General features: G+C 44.0%; 1 protein-coding gene across 2 annotated transcripts in view; it reads right to left on the bottom strand.

The window, feature by feature from the left end:
- The window catches only part of LOC147697737 (coagulation factor X-like), an 824,358-nt gene that overhangs the window by 761,252 nt on the left and 41,063 nt on the right, over positions 1 to 22,043 (bottom strand). The gene's annotated exons all lie outside the window — the stretch shown is intronic.

The following is a 22,043-nucleotide window of genomic DNA, read 5'->3' as shown; positions in this document are numbered from 1 at the left end:
CCTGGGGTGCAAGATCTAAGCACAGGGGTGGAAATATTGGAGGGGTCATAGAACAAAAAATATTTTCAAAATGTGCCACCCATGCATCTTCACCTACATGTGAGTCTAAGGAAGGGCCTTTAGAATTTTTAAAGTAAGGGGCATTCACAGTTTTCCAAAAATCCTTACTACTGCCCGAGATAGTTGCTTTCTCAAGATCTTCCCAAGCCTGCTCCCTGAGGTCCTTCTCTCTTTTCCTTCTCACTAGTTTGTAAACATTTCATAGTACTCGTATCTTAGTGGGATCTCTGGGGTGGGGTTTTAAGGCATTATCAAGGGCTTTATTTGCTGTAGAACACAGTGAGTCAAACCATCATGTGGTTGTAGTAGCGTTTATTGCCTTTGAGCCAGTGAATGCTTCTTTTAGTTTAAAAAAGAGGGCACTAAACTGGGTTACCAAGAATGTGGGTGGTGGATTCTCTTGCAGGCATAGTATAATTCCACTTATGTAGTAATCTATTTAGGGTTTCACCATACTCATTATGTATAAAGTTTCAGAGAGGGTTAACATGGAGGCCTTCTACTCCGCACACCATAGTCCCAGTAAAGTTGCAGAGATGGATGTTAAAATCCCACGCCCATATGAGGTTTACACAGCCCCTATTTAAGGCTATAGTAAATTTCTCTATCTCATTTGCTAAGGCATCTGCCACTGCCTTCACGTGTCTCCCAAACTCGTTATTAAAGTAGTTAATATTTAATCAAGTTTCTTCTTTCCTGTTTTCCAGTTGAAAGAGCTGGAAATGGCTATTTATAGAACCAACCTGCCTGACTTGAAATGGTATGGTGTTAAAGATTAGGGTTAGTAATCCCCCCTTCGCCCTTCCAGAGGATGATGGAATTGCAGGGGTATGAAAAGTACAAAACCCAGGAAGAGAGACTGGGTCTATGGCCCAAGTCTCCTGGAAGACTATAATCTCCAGTGATTGCAACAGATTTTGCCAGTGGGGGTTTCCTATCTTGGAGGCTATCCCTGCTACATCCAGTATGCCATAGTGGTCCTAATATCCTCTCTGGCAGTCGGCGGAGGTAAGGTACTCAAGGCACTCTCCTGGCTGTTTGGGACCGGAGTTACTACTATATGCGCCCTCTCTAGAGTTAGTGGTGTTGAAAGATTCACCTGTAATTTAAACACTGGAGGAACCAGGGTAGTTACCCTTCCTGGTGGTAAAGGGGCTCTGGGATTTAGTCAGTCTCAAGATTCCAGATCTGGTAGCGCTGTGAATCGGTTGTTCAGCCTTATCCCGTAGCTAGTATTGAGGCCCTCATTTCCCTTCTGGTCTGTAAATACTAGAATCCTTCTAAACCTATAATCCCTTCATAGCATTACACCCTGGTTGTAAAAATGCTCGAGTGGTAAGGAGATAATCTGCGAGTTCCTTGGAGAGAATCTATAAAGGTTGTCTAAAACGGAGGGACCCGTGCAGGCATTATTAAAGTTAATAACCACGCAGTCACCGGTTAAGGATTTTCTTGTGCTGCCCACCCACCCCACGGTCCTAGCTATAATCATGTTATTGGCCAATTGATAGCTTCCCATTTGAGATTACCTAAGGTTGTCTACTAGCCAATGAAGGCTTTTGTCCATTAACTGTCTTGTATATTCACTCTGCTTTTCTGTAAGGAGGAACATTTGCCAGGAACAGTACCAGTGGGGAGGCTGCTGGTGGAAGATGGAGGGAATGTTGCGAAAGATTGTCTATCGCTCCATTATAGTTCTCATGTGATCCTGCTACCTGATTGGCCCTTCTTATTTTTTCTTGGGCTGTTGGTGGCTGTCGCAGTGGATCCCTTGTGCTCTCCTCTTAGGGATTCTGGACCTCCCGTAGCGTGTCTAGGTTAGATGCATCAGTTAGAGTCTGTGCTAGGACCATGGTGATGACAACCGGTAAAGTTGACAATGTCAATGGATGAAGGGTTCCAGTACCTCATTTTGTTGAGCTGAATTTCTGCTACAGGATGCTTCTGGAAGGGGATTTCACGGAGGGAGCGCTTGAGATAATAAAAGATGGTTCTGTGTCTCTAAATTGGCCAACCTGTGTTCAATTTGAGTTCGTTTGGTAACAATGGGGTCCATTATAGTGGTGAACCTTTTAGTCCCTTCTGGCCAAATGGGATCATCTGGAGCTGCTTGGGGTGATAAGATACAGGCAGACACTGGAGGGACTGATGTTATAGAATACGCTGTAGTTGCCCTCGTTTGGGGGCCCTTTGATTTTGGGGTACAAGTTATTTTAGATTGTTTTGTCTTCAAAGTCGTGGTACCCCCTACTCTAGAATACTTATATGGTGGATTCGGTGTGGGATCCTTGGTGGAAATATTCAGAGGGAAAGTTCCAAACCCCTCCTAGGAGTAGCCAAAGTATTTAGAATGAGAGGAGAAGGCCCATATTGACCCTGCGGAAGATCCAATGATGTTAAAAAAAAGGATGGTTCTGTGACGTTGGGGACTCATTTGATCTGTCTATATCTATATTCAACCCCAGAAAAGAAAGGATATTTTCCATAGAAAAACGCCTTTTAGTCAGCTCTATTTCATGGGTGAAGACATTTGCCGCTCTAACCAAAAATGAGTCCAAAGTTGCTCCTAACCCACCTCCATTCTTTTCCACCAAACCCTTCCTTTTCACCATAATTACAGTTAGATATAACAGTACCTTATCTCAGAGGCGGACGTTAGAGGGTGGGCCCAGCCCAGCCTCTTACGGGGTCCGACGGGCGTGGACGGGCCAGCCCTTTGCCCAGGCTTTGAACGGGCACGGCACAGGCGCATCCCACACCGCGGGCCGTCGTCCTCCTTTAGTAGCGCTTCCATGCACTATGCCTCACGGGAGTTGTGGTCCTCCTAGACCGAGTTGCGAGAGACCTTGGGCGTAGAGCAGGAGTCCCGCAGTGAGAGGTGGCTACAGGCGCCATGGACCAGCGTCCTCCTTTATTAGCGTTTCCGCTCACTATGCCTCGTGGGAGTTGTGGTCCTCCTGGACTGAGTTGCGGAGAGACCTTGGGCGTAGAGAGGGAGCCCGGCAGTAGGAGGTGGCTACAGGCACTGCGGGCCGGCGTCCTCCTTTAGTAGCACTTCCGCACGCTATGCCTCGCGGGAGTTGTGGTCCTCCTGGACCGAGTTGCAGGAAACCTTGGGTATAGAGCAGGAGCCCTGCAGTAAGAGGTGGTTCCCTCTCATGCTTTACATTATAAGTTAGTGCTTTGACTTTACTTCTTGATGCATGAGAATAGAGCATAGGTGGCATCTGCTTCGTGTCCCCCTATACTCACCTTTCATTACCCCACCCCTCCCATTGTTGGCATTGGCATGGCCCTTGGGCATGTCACAGACATTACTTTAGAGCCCCCCGGGAAATGTTTGTGAGTAACGATGCACTAGCAGAAATCTGCGGAATCTTGCAGCATTTTTATGTCACACTGCAGAATTCTGTGGAGTGAAACTCTGTGAGTTCCACCCTTCCCTAGTTAGAACCCCTTTCAGAGGGCCCTGGGGCAAGCAGCAGCTACTGTGCCCAACCATGGGGGTTGTGGCCTTTTACTCCTGATGTCCTGGGACCCGACCTACTATGGATCCTAAGTAACTGGACCATATACTACCCCTGCAGCACTTACCTCTCAGGGATAGCGCAGGTGGAGCAGACCAAGTCTTTTCAGAGAGGTGGTATATGCAAGAAGAACATACTCAAAACATGTCCAGCAATGGCAATAGATGAATATCCAGCCTGATACATGATTTTACGAAAAAATCTGTATTTATATATGATCACAAAGTGAAATATGGCACAAAACAAATAATACACAGAGCCTTCGAAAGGCCCACACTCTAGTGTTGTAGGTCCCTGAGTTCCATTCCCTTGTCTAAGAATGGTGGTTATTTCCCATTCATGTGAGGAGCTCATACAGGTTAGACAGTACAATGCTAGAAGTTCCACAATAGCTTCTTAAACAGTCAAAGGGTCCCAGAGCAGTGGCGCTTGTAGTCAGAGCAAGTTTCCCCCGGGGCTGGTTGGCCCGGCAATCAGTCTGACCCACTCTTGAGTGGAGCTGTGGTCCAACTGGCCCCGGTGCACCTGCCACACGGTGGCTAGGAGAAGTCTTGATGATGAGGCGGACATCTACGTCACTCCTCCACTTGTGGGTAAGTCTTCCTGACTCCGACAGACGTTTTTGGGTGCTCCTGGGTTCCGGTGATCTAAGCAGTGCTCTTCTCCTGTGGGTCAAAACTTGCTACACTGCCATAGTACATGCTGCTCCACGGAGTTGGCCCTCTCTTAACCACAGCGCTCCCACCTGGAAATTGGGTTTGCCAACTGTGCACTCCAGATGACTGTCCCTTCGGATCGCAACATTGCACAAAGCTGATGGCTTGCTTCTACACCGCAACGCTGTACCAGGGCAATGGCCCCTATCTCCACCAGTCCCCACATGTTTATGGAGGTTTTGAATAGCAGCACTCAAGCGGACGGCCCGAGCAGTGCACCTGTCCTCAATGTGGGAATAGAATCTCACACTCAGCTTCAGGGATCCAATTGACAGTACCCCCACTGGGCCTTGCCCCCCTCAAGGCACTCTTTTCCTCCTCACAGGATCCTCTGTGTTGGCAGTCAAGCAGATGTGAGTGCTTCAGTCTCCTTTGTAAACCATTTCAAGGCAGAGATGTGATTTTTCATCTTAATCTTTGAAGCTTGTGATTTGGGTGTGCCATCTTTGGAGTACTCATTCCTCTGTCCTGTCCTTTATCCAGGGATCAGCCTGTCACTGTAGGAGCAACTCAAGACTTGATAGTCCTACACACAGTCCATGGGATTGACTAAGTGATCGCACCTGGATTTCAACCTCATTGATATATGCCGACCAAGAGATTATCAATCCCATCTCTTTTCTGAGATGTGCCCAGGCCCCACTCAACAATGATCTTTACAGACAGAATCAAAGAACCCTTTAGAATTGCACATGGGATCATTGCTCTCTCTTCCTCCAGTACATGTCCCACCCAGCTCTTAGGAATGCAGGCAATCCACAAATATGTCTGGGGTAGCTCCCCCACCTCCACATGTCTCTCAAAGCCAATGGGATTCCAATATGGAATCTACAGGCCTCCATGTACTGTACCATACACAGGCACACATACATTACAACATACAGACACACTCATGCACGTGCTTCACAGCACTGCATACTAACATGATGTACTCAGCAGTGGAACTTTACATGGGGTAGCAGGTAGGCCCCACTCCAGTGACACAGGTAAAAAGGCATGTTCACTCTATTGCTTCAATGTCAAAAAACGGTATGTACCACCACCACACTTGTGCTTCCTAACACTGGGTAAGGAAATAGCCCTTTACCCCAATCAGGGTAATGCTTTGTGCACCCCTACCAGTCTAACAAAACCACAATCCTTGAGACAGGCCTAAGTCATGGAACACATGCATGATCCATGTTCGCCCATGATGAAAACAGTCTGTACCATGCATCCATAGATCACTGCAGATGGGCCATTCATGGCAGGGGACATTTCCATCCCAACACTTACCAAGTAATAGAAACCTTCTGATTTAGACACTTTGCATGGCATTCAAAGTGGGAGTGCAACTGGTAGTATACTATAAAGTTCTAACTATTATCATCTTTACTTTATTCCTAAGTTATTTAAAAAAAATTCATGTTTCCTGCAGGCAAATCTGATAATCTCTCTATGGTTAGCTAATGACACATGTCCATGATCCAAAAGCTGCATCAGAACTTACAATTAGGTACTTTCAAGGACACTGATTGGACCTGTCCAAAGACTTGCGTCACCGCTGCAACCCATTCGCCTTCAAAACCGCCATTGTGAGATGCATCCTCAGGACAGGCTGTCACATCTCTTATCGGCAGTAACCTTGATGATAATGCCGGATTCTGCACTGCAGCCTCTGAAAACAGATACATTGCTTCAGCTGCGCAATGCATCTTTAACACGGATCCACGCAACGCTCTGCAAACCAGGATTAAAGGTACTTTAGTTCATCAGGCCTAACTGATCCCTGTAGCCAGCCGGCGCTCCATCGCGGTCGACCTGAACTTGTGACTATGCCCTGGTCTGGCGCAACACAGTTGGCGCTTTACGCCTTTTGGCGCTATTTTCTCTAAAAACTTTCAAATTCAATATCTCCAGTTTTAGTAATTGGACTTTTGTCATTTCGGTCTTCTTTTATTTATTAAAATGCATCTATTTTTTATAACTCCATGGTGGGTTCCTTTTTTGGTATGTTTTCACTGTGTTACTGTTTGAAGTGTTGCACAAATATTTTACATATTGCCTCTAAGTTAAGACTGACTTCTCTGTGACAATGAGCAAAGGTTCATTTGGGGCTTGCTTGTGCCTTGCCCTGACAAGGATTGTAGTTGCTGCTTTATCAGGGCTCACACCCCAGTCAACCAACAATCCAATTTCTTACACTTGTGGTTGCTGCTTGAGAAGGGTTTCACCACCCTCAATCAGTAACCCAATTTCTTACAGTGATGTGACTGAAACATTTGTTAGAATAACGCGTTCACAGACAAACCTGCTGCGAAAGATAATTTGAGTAAAAAAACCTTTATTGAAATACCAGTCATTAACCAATAGATAACTTTGGCATTCAAGATTCAATACACATCCACGCTTTGTACCCACCTAAATATAAAAGAGTGAACAACCCTTCAAAATCTAAATGCTGATCATCATAAATACGCCCTAGATTGCTGATCAAGGGGGAACAATAGTTATCACTGACATATCATTTTATAATAAAAAAAATCCTTTGAACATGTGTCAGTTTACAACAGAACTGTTAAAGAGATTGCTTTAAATGCCCGCACCATAATGATGAGGCCCACCTTGGGCCCAAACGGAAGTGCCTAACATGCCTGTGCAGCCCAAAGAGGCTAAACGGCATCATGTGCCTGGACCTGATGAGGAAAACTAGGCAAATGATGGTTCAAGTGACAAAAATGCAGAAGGTCGACCTCTAAACACGATCAGGGTGACAGTGGTGCAGCCATCAGGAATGACGTTAATTACAATAATTTTTACCACACTAACATTTGTCAAAACTCCATCCATTGAAGCGATAATTACAATGCGCATGCAAATACACCTAAACACACACCTTATGCAATGGAAGTACTATATTACCTTCACTCCTTCCCTATCTAACCTCTATCCTGCATCTAACTATTCCCCTGTTTACAAATCAATATTATAACATCAGAAAGTGGAGCTTAGGGTGTGTTTTAGGTCTTTACTGCCAACAGGAGCCCGTCCATTGCTTACCATTCCCTGGCTTTATTGTCATTCTTTTTTGCTGTCTCCTTATTGGCCCTATACACACTATTATAGGGCAACCTCATCACCCAACCGACAAAAATAAATGTAAGCTTGCCTTAACCGCTTATCATTGCAATATCAAGAACGCTCGCAAACCATATATAGAAAATCATATAACTGAGGCTAAAAACTCCTCCAAAGCCCTTTTCTTTTTAGTATTTTCAAATCCTTAATACATCCGGATGCATGCTCCCCAGAAATAAAATGCATTAGCTAATCCCTTTGAAGATAAAATCAAAGTGATTTATCAAAACTTCTCCCGATCAGCCCGCTGGGAAGCAGCAGGTAGTCTGTACACAACTCCCTAACTGTGTTACCAGTCTAGGTAGATTTGAAGAAGCTTCGCTAGAAATATTGCAGAATCTTTTGATCTCAGCAAAATCTGCCTCCCCCTTAGATGTCTGCACTACTAGAACCACGGCAGACCTCTCATATGAGCTGACCTCTTTAATCTGCTCTGTATTCAATGTATCTATTAACATGGGAAAAATCTGGTTAGACTGGAAGACGGCTTAGATTAGACCCATTAAAAAAAGGCCAATCTGGTACCAATGGATCTTGCCAACTACCGACCTATCTCGCTCCTCTCTCTGCTGGGGAAGTTGCTAGAGAAGCACATAAACAAACTACTCATAGGCTATCTGGAGTCAATTTGTTTATTAGATCCTTCTCAGTCTGGTTTTAGACCATCACACAGCACAGAGACGGCTTTGTTAGTGGTCACTGACCGCATCAATTGCTCTCTCCATGCAAATGTACCTTCAATGCTGGCGCTGCTGGATTTGTCAGCAGTATTTGATACGGTATCCCATCTTAGGCTGCTTCGTAGGCTACAACAGATTGGTATCCAAGGAATATCTTAACAATGGCTGGCTGACTTCCTCTCTAACAGGACCCACATGGTCATTCTGGGCCCTTAAAAGTCTCGAACCATGACTGGATAGACAAATAACACAGGGCTGTTGTCTCTGCCCCACTCTTTTCAACGTTTATGCGGCTCCCCTCGCCAAAACTGTTAGAGCTTTTGGCTTTGAGATCATATGCGGATGATACCCTGCTACTATTTTTCTTTGAGAAAAATCTGACTCAAAAAAAAGAATCTTTTTCAGCTGGTATGAAAGCCATCACTACCTAGATGTCCGAAAATCGACTCCAGCTAAACGCCACAAAAACAGAGATTATGTTGTTTAGGGGGGCCCAGTAACTTTGGTCACTGGATCATTTGAAGCCACAAGCAGATAGGGATCTAATGGCAAAAATATGACACTGATTTGGTACTTAGTGTACATAGGGGTAAAGACCATTATTCCAGAGGTGATTATGACCTTCGAACTGGAATTTCCATGATCACATGGCACATATCAAACTTAAATTAATTGATTCTGTATTGATTTCAGTTATGGAGGATCATGATTTATGTGTTATTCAGGAAACCTGGGCAGAGAACAGGGTGTTCATCAATGGCTTCATGACCTATAGCATTTAAATTAAGTCCCCAGGGTAAATTTGGACAGGCTGTTGGAGGGCTGTTCATTTTAGTAAAGAATGATCTTGCATGTTTGCATACTACTTTGATGGTTGATTTACCAGCTTTAATTGGAATTACACTCAAATTTCCCTCTGGCTTGAATATATGGTCATAATTAATACCTATCATGCTAGTAGCGACTCTCCTGTTTTCGCTCTTTTAGATTAATTAATTGAATCACATCGGCAACATGGCAAGGTGATAGTGACAGGAGATTTACTGTGTCCTGTGAGCCTTTGCCATATATTAGCGCACTAATAGAACTAGAGGATGAATAATGGAATTTTCCAACGTAATGGAGAAACACCAGAGTAACTTTTCTGGCACTGCTTTCCAACTAACTACCATACCTGTTGGCCGGGGCCTAAGTACCTGAAACAGATGCACTCGTTCATATCCCGAGTGGGCACCTACCTTTAAAAGAGGGTCCTATCCGAGTGCCATTGATTATGTCTTTTTAGACCTAAGGCTTTGGCAGCTATTTGTTGATATGAAAGTTGGAACTCACACAGACGGCAATCATAATCCTTTGATTGCAGTTTTCTGGGGAAGCCCGCAGGAAGGCCCCAACCAGGGGGTCTATTTGGATGGCGGTCGGATCGCCCCCTCCGGCCCGGCGGGGGCGATCTGCCCACCATCCACGCCTGAATGCCCCCCGTCATATTAGGATGGCTGGGGGGGTCCGTGGGAGACGGGAAGACCGTCCACCGCTTTTCCACCTGTCCACAAGTCGACCGGGCGGAAAATGGGCTTAATGTGGTGGCGGTGTCTGCAAGACACCGCCATCCATATTAACACGCATGCGGAGATGTGCCTTTCCAGGGCCGCGTTGCGGCCCTGGAAAGGCATGCAGTTTCTGCTTGTGGGGGCCCATTGTGGGACCCCGGAGTGTTGGGGGTGCACATGGGGGTACCTATGGTACCCACCTCCATTGGCGTGGACAAGGTGGCAGGCACCGGTCAGTGCCTGTCACCTTGTGCATGCCAATGCACTACGTGCATCCACAGAATGTTGTAGATGGTGAATGCCACCGTAGAGGTAGCATCCTAATGACCACAAAGGGACCACCGCACCTCTGGCAGACGGTCCTGTTCACCGTTACGGCCACCCGCCATTGTAATAGGCCCCCAGCTGTTATAATTTAGTACCGGAACCTATATTAGCAAATAACCATGAGTGAGTTTCTTGTCCACATGTAATGTCTTATCACAAACTATACTCAGAGATATATGGCCTGTTTGTGGGTTTTTTCTCTGCTAATGTAGGTTTTCCAAGCACTGCAATCCCTATTTTAGATATTCATAAACAGTTTTAAATTGCCATTTTTTATAAGCAAGCTGAACATAAGCAACTAGTTCCAGCAAAGGAGGTAAAATGGTTTAACTCTGAGTGTAAAATAACCAAACAAGCATTAAGGATAGCTGTTAAAAGATGTGCACTTTCAGAGATCATGGAGACTAGGTGGAACAATAAAGCTGCACTAAAAAAAGCTAAATAAAACTGAGGTGATAAGAGTCGGCATGATTTGTTATGGGCTATCAAATCAAACGACAATAGATCCTTCTAATGTATAATATCTTACAGAATTATTAACAACACAGCACAAACCACCACCATATCCAGCCTGAAAGATGGGTTAGTCATTTTACTACGCTGTATGCTCGAGAACCCCGATGACATGCTCCCGAGCCCCAGGTCTAGAACCCTTATTAAGGATTCATCAACTGCAGATGCAGGGGTGAATAGTACAATATTTTTTGTTTTGAGGATACCAGAAATGCCCCTCAACCAGACAAAATGGCAGATGATTTGTTTAAGTCAGAGTCCCAAGTTTGGGTCAGTTGAGTTGACCTGCTATCTGAAGTCATTTCGGCCAGGGAAAATCCCTATTTCATGAAGGGGGAAGGAGATAATTCCTGTCTAGAAAAAGAGTGATGTCTGAACTATACACCCATAAGCCTTATAGATAACTTGCAGAAAGTTTTTTTCAAGGCAGGTCCTCCATAAGTTAAGTGGATAGAAGAGCAACATATCCTGGCTCCACTTCAAGCTAGCTTTTGTACGAAAACTAGCATCTCTGATCAGGGCTTCAGATTTGCCCTTCTTTATTGGAAATATGCATTGTCTCAGTCCCAGGTAAGTACTCTCCTTATTCCACTTTTTTAACATAGGCATAAACAGAATTCTAGACCTGGCATCACTGAAGTCCTTAGTTTATTTGGTACAGCTCTGGTCTACACCAAACGTAACTAAATATAGGGATTCTCTTGGGGAATTGGTGAAGATGAACACTGCTATGCATGTTCATTGACTCAAACATGTATCTAGCTGGTTCAAAAATCTAGGCTTGCAGAGATTGTGGGATGACATAGAAACTGCTTGTAAAGCAGAGGTTGGCGGTCTAAAAACCTTCTACTATGCTTATGTCCATGAACAATATGCTGTGAGAGGGTTAAAAGGGCATCTAATAAACCAATTTTTAGAGTTTAAGATCACTCAGTGCTATAAACCATTTTTGGACAGTATCACACCATCATCAGCAAAGAGCTTATATGTGCTCTTCCGGTTTGGCAATTTGCCATTAAAATCTTTTAACAAGCAATTGGAAGAAAACCCAGGCTTCAAACCTGTGCCCAGACTGCGGTCCGGTTTCCTAGAAAGAAGGGCACAATTTGGACTTCTCCCTGGAATACTTGCGGCCACGCCGAAAGTGAATACACCCAGTGTGTATGAACTGGGGGTTACCAGTCATCTAATCTCCCAAAGAATTTTGAAAAGCAACACCTCAACCATAATTGTGTTCATCGCTACCCGTTTTTCAACAAATGTATGGTATTAGCTTGCAAAGCTTTTATCACGAGCAATGGGCCAGTTGAAAACAAATTTATTTCTGTACTGTTTATGGTTAAATAGCTGAGCAAATCTGATATCTTGCACCTTATATATTTTACACTCTCTGACATTGCTCTCTTAGATTGACTCTGAACACTTACCTGTTGCAGCTCGCCGCCACCCTGCTTGCCGCCACTTTGTTTTGGCGTCCCGGCGGGGATGCGCTGTTGTTTCTGCTGGACTCCTGGGGAAAACTACCGCTCCCAGCTCCCCGAGTGCCGCGCCTACCGCTGACGCCATCCTTCGCGCCAGGAGGCGCATAAGTACAGGCGGGGGCCCGCACTCAGGGGGATCACTTACCTGTTGCTGCTCGCCGCCACCCTGCTTGCCGCCACTTTGTTTTGTGGTCCTGGCGGGGACGCGCTGTTGTTGCTGCTGGACTCCTGGGGAAAACTACAGCTCCCAGCTCCCTGAGCGCCGCGCCCACCGCTGACGCCATACATCACGCCAGGAGGCGCATAAGTACAGGCGGGGGCTGTGGGCACGCGGGACGCGCGCGGGCATCGCCCGGGACAAGCCTGGGACAAGGGCGGGGCTGTTTTAGGCCGTCAGTGACTGGAGGAGGCCGGGCTGGGCCACCCCTCTGTCCAGTGCAAAGTGGGACTTGGTACTTTATTACTGGTTTACCTTAAGGGACATTTGTAAGCCAGTTTACTGGTGCATTAATGAAGTAGACACTTAATGTGTACCTAATTATATTGAAATTGGTTTCTAAATGATGGCAAGGAGGAAAACTAAGAAAAGGGAGATCGAAAAATCATGTACTACTATAGATACTTACCTGGTAAGAGCGGTAAATGTACTCTCTGAGGAGATTGATCGCACTGAGAGACATTTATCTACAGGCCCTAACCCTCAGGGAGGTGATAAGGGGAGGAAGCATAGGGGTGCTTTCACTATGGATGGGTCAAGAGTCTCTATGGAAAGTCCATTAACAACAGATGAAACAGGTACTGATATATTGAGAGACACTGATCTGGATGCAGAACCACATGGTGATCATTTACGGATATCATTGACACATATTTTATCGATTCCTGTTATCCCCCCATCCCCCAAAAATACAAAAGGGTGTAAAAAGAAACCAGTTAGTAAGGGCAGTTCTAAGACTAGAAAAGACGGAAGAACGAATAGTAAGGGATTGCATGCCCTCTCTTTAACAAGACAGGTACAGACTGACCCTCCATATCCCGATTTAACATTAGAAATTATCACAGAGAAAATAACAGAACTTCTCTGACCATTTAATGATAAACTGGAATTTTTGATAAGAGAAGTACATAAGTTTGAGGGAAATTTGGATAAAGTCAGTGAGAGGCAACAGGAACAATCTAGAAGAATGGACCGGTTACTAGACGAAGCTAGGGTACCAACAACCGATTCTGTTGTTTTGGCCATAAAGGATTTGAGTGTTAATAATATAGAGGGGGACCTGCAGACAAAGGGGAATGTAAGACTCAAAAAATCTACTGCCCCTGACGATTCAGCCCGGATACAGAAGATAATAGCAGGGAAAGGGTCTGATGAGATACCCACACCCGGCCCCTTGAATAAACAGGATACCAAGTTGGATTTTGAGGACACTTTACCACCTAAACGAATTGATTTACCTCCGGAATGTGAAGTTTATGTTGCTATCCTATCCAATGTACCTAAGCTACGGGCTGGCCAGGTGGAAAATCATGATATGTTAAAAATCAAAACCATCCACTGGCTATCTAAAAATTGTGGCTCCCCCATGGAGGGTGTCAATCAGATATTGACTACCCGGAGAGTTGGTTGGATAGGCCTACTTAACAAATGTTTTGAAGAGGATTGCATAATTATTAACTTTCGCTTGTCCAGGTGGGCATGTAACACTCTAGAGAATGCACCAATGTCCAGGATATGCAATCAGAATATTATCCTCCTTCCATTGGGGTTTCATTACAGACACTTGATGCCTAGTATAACTAAAGATAACCAGTTTGATCCCATTAAATGCCTGGGTATTCCCCCACCTAGAAAACAACTTTGTTTTAATATCCGCATAGCTAATAGATTCCAGGCGTTGAGTTTCCTGGATAGTAACGACTGACGTAAGGTATTTAGATCAGAATACCATATGGGTGAGTAAGGAAAATAATGTACAGCTGGACCAGGGCCTCTCGATAAAGGAGAAGGGTAATGAGTTATGTAGTAGTCATGGGGCAGAAAATAATAATGTGTAAGGACAAACAATCAGGGATGCTCCCCTGAGAAGTTTTGGAGACTATCATTCCAACCAGTAATCCCTTTGGTACTATAGAAAGCCCAATATTATCAAACACTGTTGTCAGTTTGTTAACACCGGGAGATGAGCCCACTTACAGCGGATATATAATTACTACATGGAATATATCAGGCATAAGAAAGAAACTAGAGACCCCGTCTTGGTCTGATTTCATTTCCTTTGAATTACATGATATTATTTGTCTCCAAGAGACATGGAGCTTAGACCCAGTTTATGTAGAAGGATTTACCTCATATTGGTTACCTGCCATAGCTTCTACATCCGGAAGAGCCAAAGGGGGTCTTTTGAATTTCATTTCCATTAAGTTGAGGGTATGTAAAGTAAAATGTTGTATTTCGGTCGGCTCACACAGCCAGATAATGTGGCTCCAATCTTCTGAGGGCAGTGACGTAATCATAGTTAATTTTTATAATAATGTGTTTGGTCCTACTCGTGGGACGGTGGTCCATGCCCTGGAAAAAGAACTTGACAATATGATTGGCACCATTAGAAATTTGGTTGTCATTATCTGGGTGGGCGACTTCAATGTTCAGGTGTGCCCCCTCTCATTGACTAATCTATGTGGTTTCAGGAGGGGGAAACCGACAAAGAGGATTGCATGCATTTCCCTCACTGTGAATATGGATTGGCCCTTAACGCTGTTATCGCAAAATTTAATTTGGATTCATTAATATGTGCGACTGACAGGAATAATGAGAAATGTCCAACTTTTACAGGAAGAATGCAGTAACTAATATTGATCTCATGTTAATTTCTTGTAATGCAAGATGTTTGGACTCTACACCCAGGATCCAAGTACAAGCCCCAAGTGACCATAATAGCATATCTATGTCTTTATTATGTTGGGGAATAAAAATCGTACCGAATGTCACACATGGCTTACACGTAACCCCATGTAGATCTAATGGGGTTTGGATTAAATGGGCTTGAATAATCCCTACTGATATCCAAAGTAAGGTAATAAATGATTGTAGGGAAGAAATTAAAATGTGTCTTGAAGATAATATTAATGTAAAAAATATACTTTTTAAGTTTTCCAAGATAAATAAGGCTGTAGAAGGTTCCTTAAGTAAACCATATAGATAAAATAAAAATCATAATGTGGGCTGGTTTGATCAGAACTGTTCCAGGGCGCTACGGGACCTGAAAAAGGCCTTGAGTAGTAAACCGAGACAATTGGATATTATTAAAAACTTACGTCTTACTTATAAGTTAGCAATCAAGGCAAGAAAGGAGGAGCTCCAAACTGGAGCTTGGGATAAACTGAGCTTAGCAGCAGATACTAACAATAGCAAACTTTTCTGGGAAACAGTGAACTGCCCCTTTTTGAAGGATGACCATATTCCAGAATTGAATTCCTTAGTCAACTGCGATGCCTGGGTGGAACACTTTTCCAGCATTTTTAATTATCCTGATAGGAGTGTCTTAAATATTAATGTACCTACTCAAAATGATACTACCTGGCATGTACTACCCCTGTTGATTGATATTGAGGAAGTCTATGATGGACTATTAAATAGCAAGGGGGCTAGGCACCGGGCCCTGATGGGGTGCCAATCGACCTATATATGAAATGGAGCTGTGGTCCCCTATCCTAACCAGAGTTTTTCATGCCGCTGCTGAGGATTCGATTCCGTTGTCATGGGGTCATTCAATAATCATACCTATTGTTAGACTTGGCTGTCTCTAGTTGGCAGAGGTATACACTTCTAACAAATAGGGACTCACCTCCTCTAGTCAGGGCAAGGGAATCACACACTTAGATAACCCCTGCTCACCCCCTCAGTAGCTTGGCAAAGCAGACAGGCTTATCTCAGAGGCAGTGCGTTAAGCATTTATGACCACATACAGTAATAAAGTGAATACACTACAAATGGACATGACACAGTAGTATTATAAAAATAAGGATGTTTATATAAGGCTTAGCACAAGACCAAATAACGACAAAAATATACCACAATCTTAATAAATACTCTTGGAAGGAAAAATAATAGTTCAAGCGTAGTTTCTTCTTAGCACAAAGGCTTTAGTAGCAAAAGCAACTTTTCTTCTTTAGATCACAGTTCTTGGCAACAATGTAACCCACACGGGAGTCACACGACGTCGAGGCAAAGTTAATCCAAAGGTTCGGCGTCGACCGCGAGGAGCGCTACGTCGAGCCTGGAGTCACACGGACCCCCCACAACACAGTACCTTGGAAAAGCGAAGCATACGATGATCAGCGGCGTCGAGATGTCCGGCATCGCGTCTTTGGCGTTGATCAGGCCTCGGAGTCGGGGCGATCTGCAGCGGCGTCGACAGATGTCAGGCAGGAGCAGCGCTCACGAGGTGAAGCAGGATACGGCGTCTGCGTCGATGTCGATGATGATGTTGCAAGAGTGAGCAGCGCTCACGGCGTCGAGAGGGCTCGGGGTCGAGGCGTCGGCAGCAGCTTCGCTACTAGCGTCGTTCGGACCCAGCGGCCTGCGTCGAAGATGCGGGACACGGGAGCTGCTCTCACAATGTCGAGCTGGATTCGGCAGCGTCCGTTGGCGTCGGGATTGCTGGATTTCTTCAGAGGTGCTGGACTTTCAGGTTCCAGCAACAAACAGTTTTAGCAAATGGTGAAGTCCTTTAGCCCTGTGACTTCAACAGGAGGCCGGCACTCTTCCAGCCCTTGGAGATTTCCTTGGCAAAGTTCGAGAGTACACACTCAGTTCCTCTCTCCTGGTTCCTTGGCAAAAATAAAGAAGTGACTGCAGGATTCCCCCCAGCAAACAGCACTCTGGCAGAAGGGGTAGGCAAGTCCTAGGATCAGCAGGCTTCTTGTCCTTAGTTCAGGGTTCCTTGTCAGAATTGATCTGAAGTCTTGGTTCAGGGGTCCTTCTCTTAAACCCCTTTTTGGCTTTGATCCCTTTGTCCATGCAGGGGAACTCCCCCTCATCCCGGGTCTGTTGTGGGTGTAGCCAGGCAGAGGCACCTGGCCTATTCACTGTGCAGGGCAGGGTCCTCAGACGCCCAGCAGGAGGTGGAGCCAGTATTGTCACTGGCAGGAGCAGAGCTATCCGTCGCTCGGCAGGAGGTGGAGCCAGCATTGTATCGGGCAGGGCCGGCTAACAGGAGCTACTCTTCCCCTACTCTCAATGCAGATGTACCATTCACCCCACACTGACTCATTCAGAACTCTGGAGCCACCCTTCCCCTGTCACACACACACCAAACCAGCAGAAACCAGAAATAGTTACACAAGAAAATAGCCACTTTCTGAAAGTGCTATTTTCAAACCCAGAGTCCAAAAACCATCCACCCAAACGGATGCGTTATTCAACCCTGAGTTCAGGGATACCAAACTCGACATTGTGCCATGCTCCCCGAGCCCGCTAGGATCATACCATTATTAATCCCGGCAGCCCATTCTAACTTATGGAGAGTAGGCAACCTTACAATAGTGAAGAACGAATATGGCGGTACTTCACTATTAGGACATGCCAACTTCATCAGGCTTGTCCTACCTTACGCTTACAATGCACCCTGCCCTCGGGCCTACCATAGGCGTGACTAACATGAAGTTAAGGGAAGGTTTGGGGACTGGCAAGTAGGTGTCCTCGCGCAGTCCGCGTGACAGTACCAGACTGCACTATGTCTAGCAATGGCAGACCTTTAGACATACTTTTACTAGGCCGCTCGTGTGGGTGGCAGAACACGTGCTGCAAGCCCACTAGCAGCATTTGTATTTACAAGCCCTGGCACTCCTCGTGCACTAGACTAGGGACTGACAGTAAACCAAATAAGCCAAACATGGAATTCAATCAATATAGCAATTTAACATAGGGAGCACTTGCACTGCGGCACTGATCAGCAGTGGCACAGTGCCCAAAGCGATATACCAGCAAAAACATCGTAAACAGAGGAGGCAAACAGAAAAAATGGAGGAGAGACGCAGGCCAATGATGTCAGGTCTAACACCTATCCATAAGAAAGGGTCAAAGTCTGAACCGAGTAACTATCGTCCTATTTCCCTTTTATACTCTTCTATTAAGGTAATGAGTAGGATCCTACTTAAAAGATTTGAAAGATGGGTGAATGAACACACGATCTTCTCAGAAGTCCTATATGGGTATAGGAAAGGCCTAGGCACAATGGAACAATGTGTTAACCTAGACCTATTTATTAGCAAATATACCCTAGCAAAAGAAGGTAACTTATACCTATGTTTCGTGGACCTCAGCAGCGCCTTTGACTTGGTTGACAATTCCATCCTGTGTCCACTTTTATTAGAAATGGGCACCCTTAAAGAGATTGTTTTCTTTTTAGCAAGATTATATGAGAAACTCTCTAGTAAAGTGCGGTACGGACATACAGGAGAATGTACTCCTTTTTTTAATGTTAAACGAGGTATTCGCCAAGGGTGTGTGCAGGCACCATTATTATTTTCATTATTCATTATTAACGTTAATTCTGCATTGAGGCTAATCCTGGCTGATTCCCCTATGATTTCTGAGAAAACCGTACCAATTCTCCTATACGCCGATGATGCGGTTTTGCTCTCCCGTACCCCCATTGGACTACAGCGCCTTATTAACAATTTTAAATTATTTATTGACAAAAGGAAGCTTCTTATAAACAAAACAAAAACATTCATCATGGCATGTGGTAAGTACCCCAAATTGACTAGGCCTTTTTTATTGATGATTATAGGGTCCAGGTGGTAAATTTGTTTTGTTATTCGGGAGTGACTTTCTCAGGGAATGGAACCTGGGTCCATGGACATGCCGATGTTAGGTCTAAAATGTCGAGAAACGCCAATGGCAGTGGAGAAGTGTGGCTCAGGGGTTAGAGGCGGCAGACCCGGAAGCTGAGATCGGCCCTGGACCAGGGTTCAATTCCCCGCCTCGGCGGATCTTGAGCTCAAAAAATTCCACGGACTCGATAATTCTCGCTCCGGTGCCTTCTCAACTCACGGGTTCACACTCTGCGACTCTGGGCAATAGCTTGCTTAATCTCCACAACGGCCCCTCGTGGTGGGATGCCTGGCTTTCACCTTGTGGATACCTGCCGGGGTTATCTCACAGGGGAATACCAGGACGGGTTCCCTAAGCAAGCGCCGGGAAACCCTTTGTGGGTAGCTGTGCGCTATATAAGCTCAAATACATACATACATACAAATACATGGCATATTTAGATTTGCAGCTAAATTAGGAAATCGTAGACCAAAGGATATCGTGGATATTTTTAAGGCTAGGTGTATGACAGCAGCAATATATGGGGCAGGGCTTTGGGATATTGCACAAAAAATTCCCTACTAAATGAAGAGAACCTTTTCCTTAAATGTTTAATATGTGTCCCGCTTTTTGCCTCTACTGAATTATTCCATAATGATGTAGGTCTAGACTTTATCTCAGACCTAGCGGCTATGCGCCCTCTCCTCCTCTGGAAATAGATATGGAGAAAGGAAGTGACAGCGTTTACACAAACCTTAATTCGAGACTGTTTAAGGCTAGACAATAGCAATAAAATACAGTGGATTAAGTATGTCTGTCATTGGTTTGCTTCCTTATTGAAATGTGATATAGGTTTGACCCATGCCTTAAAGAATCTATATCAAAATCCGAGATCAAAACAGTTTTTCTGGAGGCCAAAAGGGCATCTCGATCCTGTATAACTGAGAAACAATCGACAGTTAAATATTATAGGCAACTGGAACTTGTAAAGGGCTTCCAACCGTATTTAACTTTTGTAACAAATGTTTCCCACAGATATGTATTGACACGCCTAAGATTAGGCATAGCCCATCACTTGGTAGCTTTTCCTAAAATGAAGCAGAGTACCAACATTTCATGTCCATGTGATGGAGCTTCCCAGCAAATTTGCTTCCATATCTTACTTTTTTGTAAATTGTATTCGAATTTTAGATTTTTTTAAATCTAAAACCTATCTTTTCAAAGTGTAATATTAGATCCACGCATGATGCCATGAACCTGCTTATTGGTATGGAGGATCAAGGACTGTGTTTCCATCTGAAATCATTCTTCCTAAAGGCTATTAACATCAGGAAATCTATTGTTATTAACCAGTGATTTTATTTTTAGGGGAATTCTGGATTCTGTACCTTTTCGTACTTTGCACATTGCACTTTATGATGCCCTCTTGTTGGACCTTGGCCATGGAATTTCAGTCAACTTATGAAAGGTTACCTTTTGCATCAATTGTATACTGAATTTGTGTCAGTTCCTTTTTTATGGATGTTTTATATGGATGTAGTTGTTTAAATCGATGGGATCTTTCTTCTGTATGTTTGAATTACTGTTATGCTGTATGGCTGATTACTTCAACTGAATAAAGCTTTTAAACTGAACTGAACTGACTCTGCACTCTGCACTTTAGTAAGTTCTGCAATTTACTTCTTATCTCAGGCTTATGGATTAGCTGCTGTAAATATGTACTGTTTTATATTATGTTGAGGAATCTTAAACCTGTTTTTTATTTAAAGGCAGATCATCTAGTATGCAAATATAATGCTTGGCCAGACCATTAGAGAATAATCTAGAATTAAAGTAGCAAATGTACCCGTTTAGATGAACCATATACACATGAAGTGTATTCATGACTAATACATTTTTCATATAAAGGCTCATATAATGTGTGTATATTAATGGCTCATACATGCTTGTATTTTAAATGTGGGTGCTGTTCTTATGTATGAACTTGATAGGCCTAACTTTCGTTTCTCCCTGTTTGCTCTAAGTGTTAATTAGAGTTTATGTGTCGGTGGAAAATTTTCTTTTCATGCCTCTATTGCAGGTGCAAGAATCTGTTCTTGTTAGTTAGAATAACATCTTTGTTTAGGACTCAGTTAGACATAGGGAGGAGAGGATGCTGTTGAACAAGCGGACCTGATAGTAAAGGAGGATGTCTTCAGTGTCTGGAATGGTTTGGGAACCAAATTCACTGAGCAAGAGTTTGAATGTTTTGTTACTTCATGGAAATTTATCTACAAAGCAGTGAAGAACTGCATGAAGCGGTTAAGTGATGTAATTGGGGGTGTGATTTTCGATTTTATATTAGGGATAGGGCCAAACCCCAGAGGACCTCTGCCTTACCTGGAGAACGTAGAGCATTTTAGAACGAGCTCTGTAGCTTTATGCTACTCGACCCAACGAGTAGCATAAAGCTACTCGACTTCCTAAGTAGCTCACTCACTCAACGTGAGTGAGCTACTTAGGAAGACTTCACATGCTGACACCTTTTGGGCGCTTGCCTGGGGAATGATAAGTAGGGCTGTCATTGTAGAAGTAGTGTAGGGACAGATAATGTTCTTGTTTATTATTCACCAATGCAGAAGGCTCTGGGTGTAGTTTCAATAATCATTTGTGACTTGATTTTGGAATTGGCTATTCTGTGCATGTTGCACCACTTACATTTTATTCATAGATTTGGTTTTGTATTAGTGCCCATGTATTTTTACACTCTTGTTGTCAGGTGTTTTTATGTTCAACTGTTTTTGGCTTCATAATAAATACATAAAAAATTGGATTAGAAGTCTGTGGTCCTTTTGGGTTTTGGGAAATGGTAAAGTAATTGGCTAATGATATCCCTCCCCTCCACAATTGTAAAGCAGGCACCAAGATCATCGGACAGAGGTTCCAGTGTAAGTCTAGAATATGGAACGGGCTCCTTCATTATTAACAATCAATTTTGGAGAAAATCTGATGTTTTGCACCTTCTGATAATGCACTGACAGAATATTAAACCTAATGCACTTATATGATCTTGCACTTTAGCAAGCCCTGTAATTCCTTCTTATTTCAGGTTATACTGCTCAGCTGTCTTAAATATATACCGTTTTTACATTATGATGAAAAATGTTAAACTTAGTCCTGAAGGCAGACAGCAAGTATGTGAATATAATGCTTGGTCATCCCTCAGAGAAAAATGAGAGGTTGTTTTATGATAAGTTTCTTTTGCACAATTACTAT

This window comes from Lissotriton vulgaris, chromosome 8 (assembly GCF_964263255.1).
Source record: "Lissotriton vulgaris chromosome 8, aLisVul1.2, whole genome shotgun sequence".
NCBI classification, from domain to species: Eukaryota; Metazoa; Chordata; class Amphibia; order Caudata; family Salamandridae; genus Lissotriton; species Lissotriton vulgaris.
Note: the sequence above shows the minus strand (reverse complement) of the source record. Positions and strands in the feature narration are given on the sequence as shown.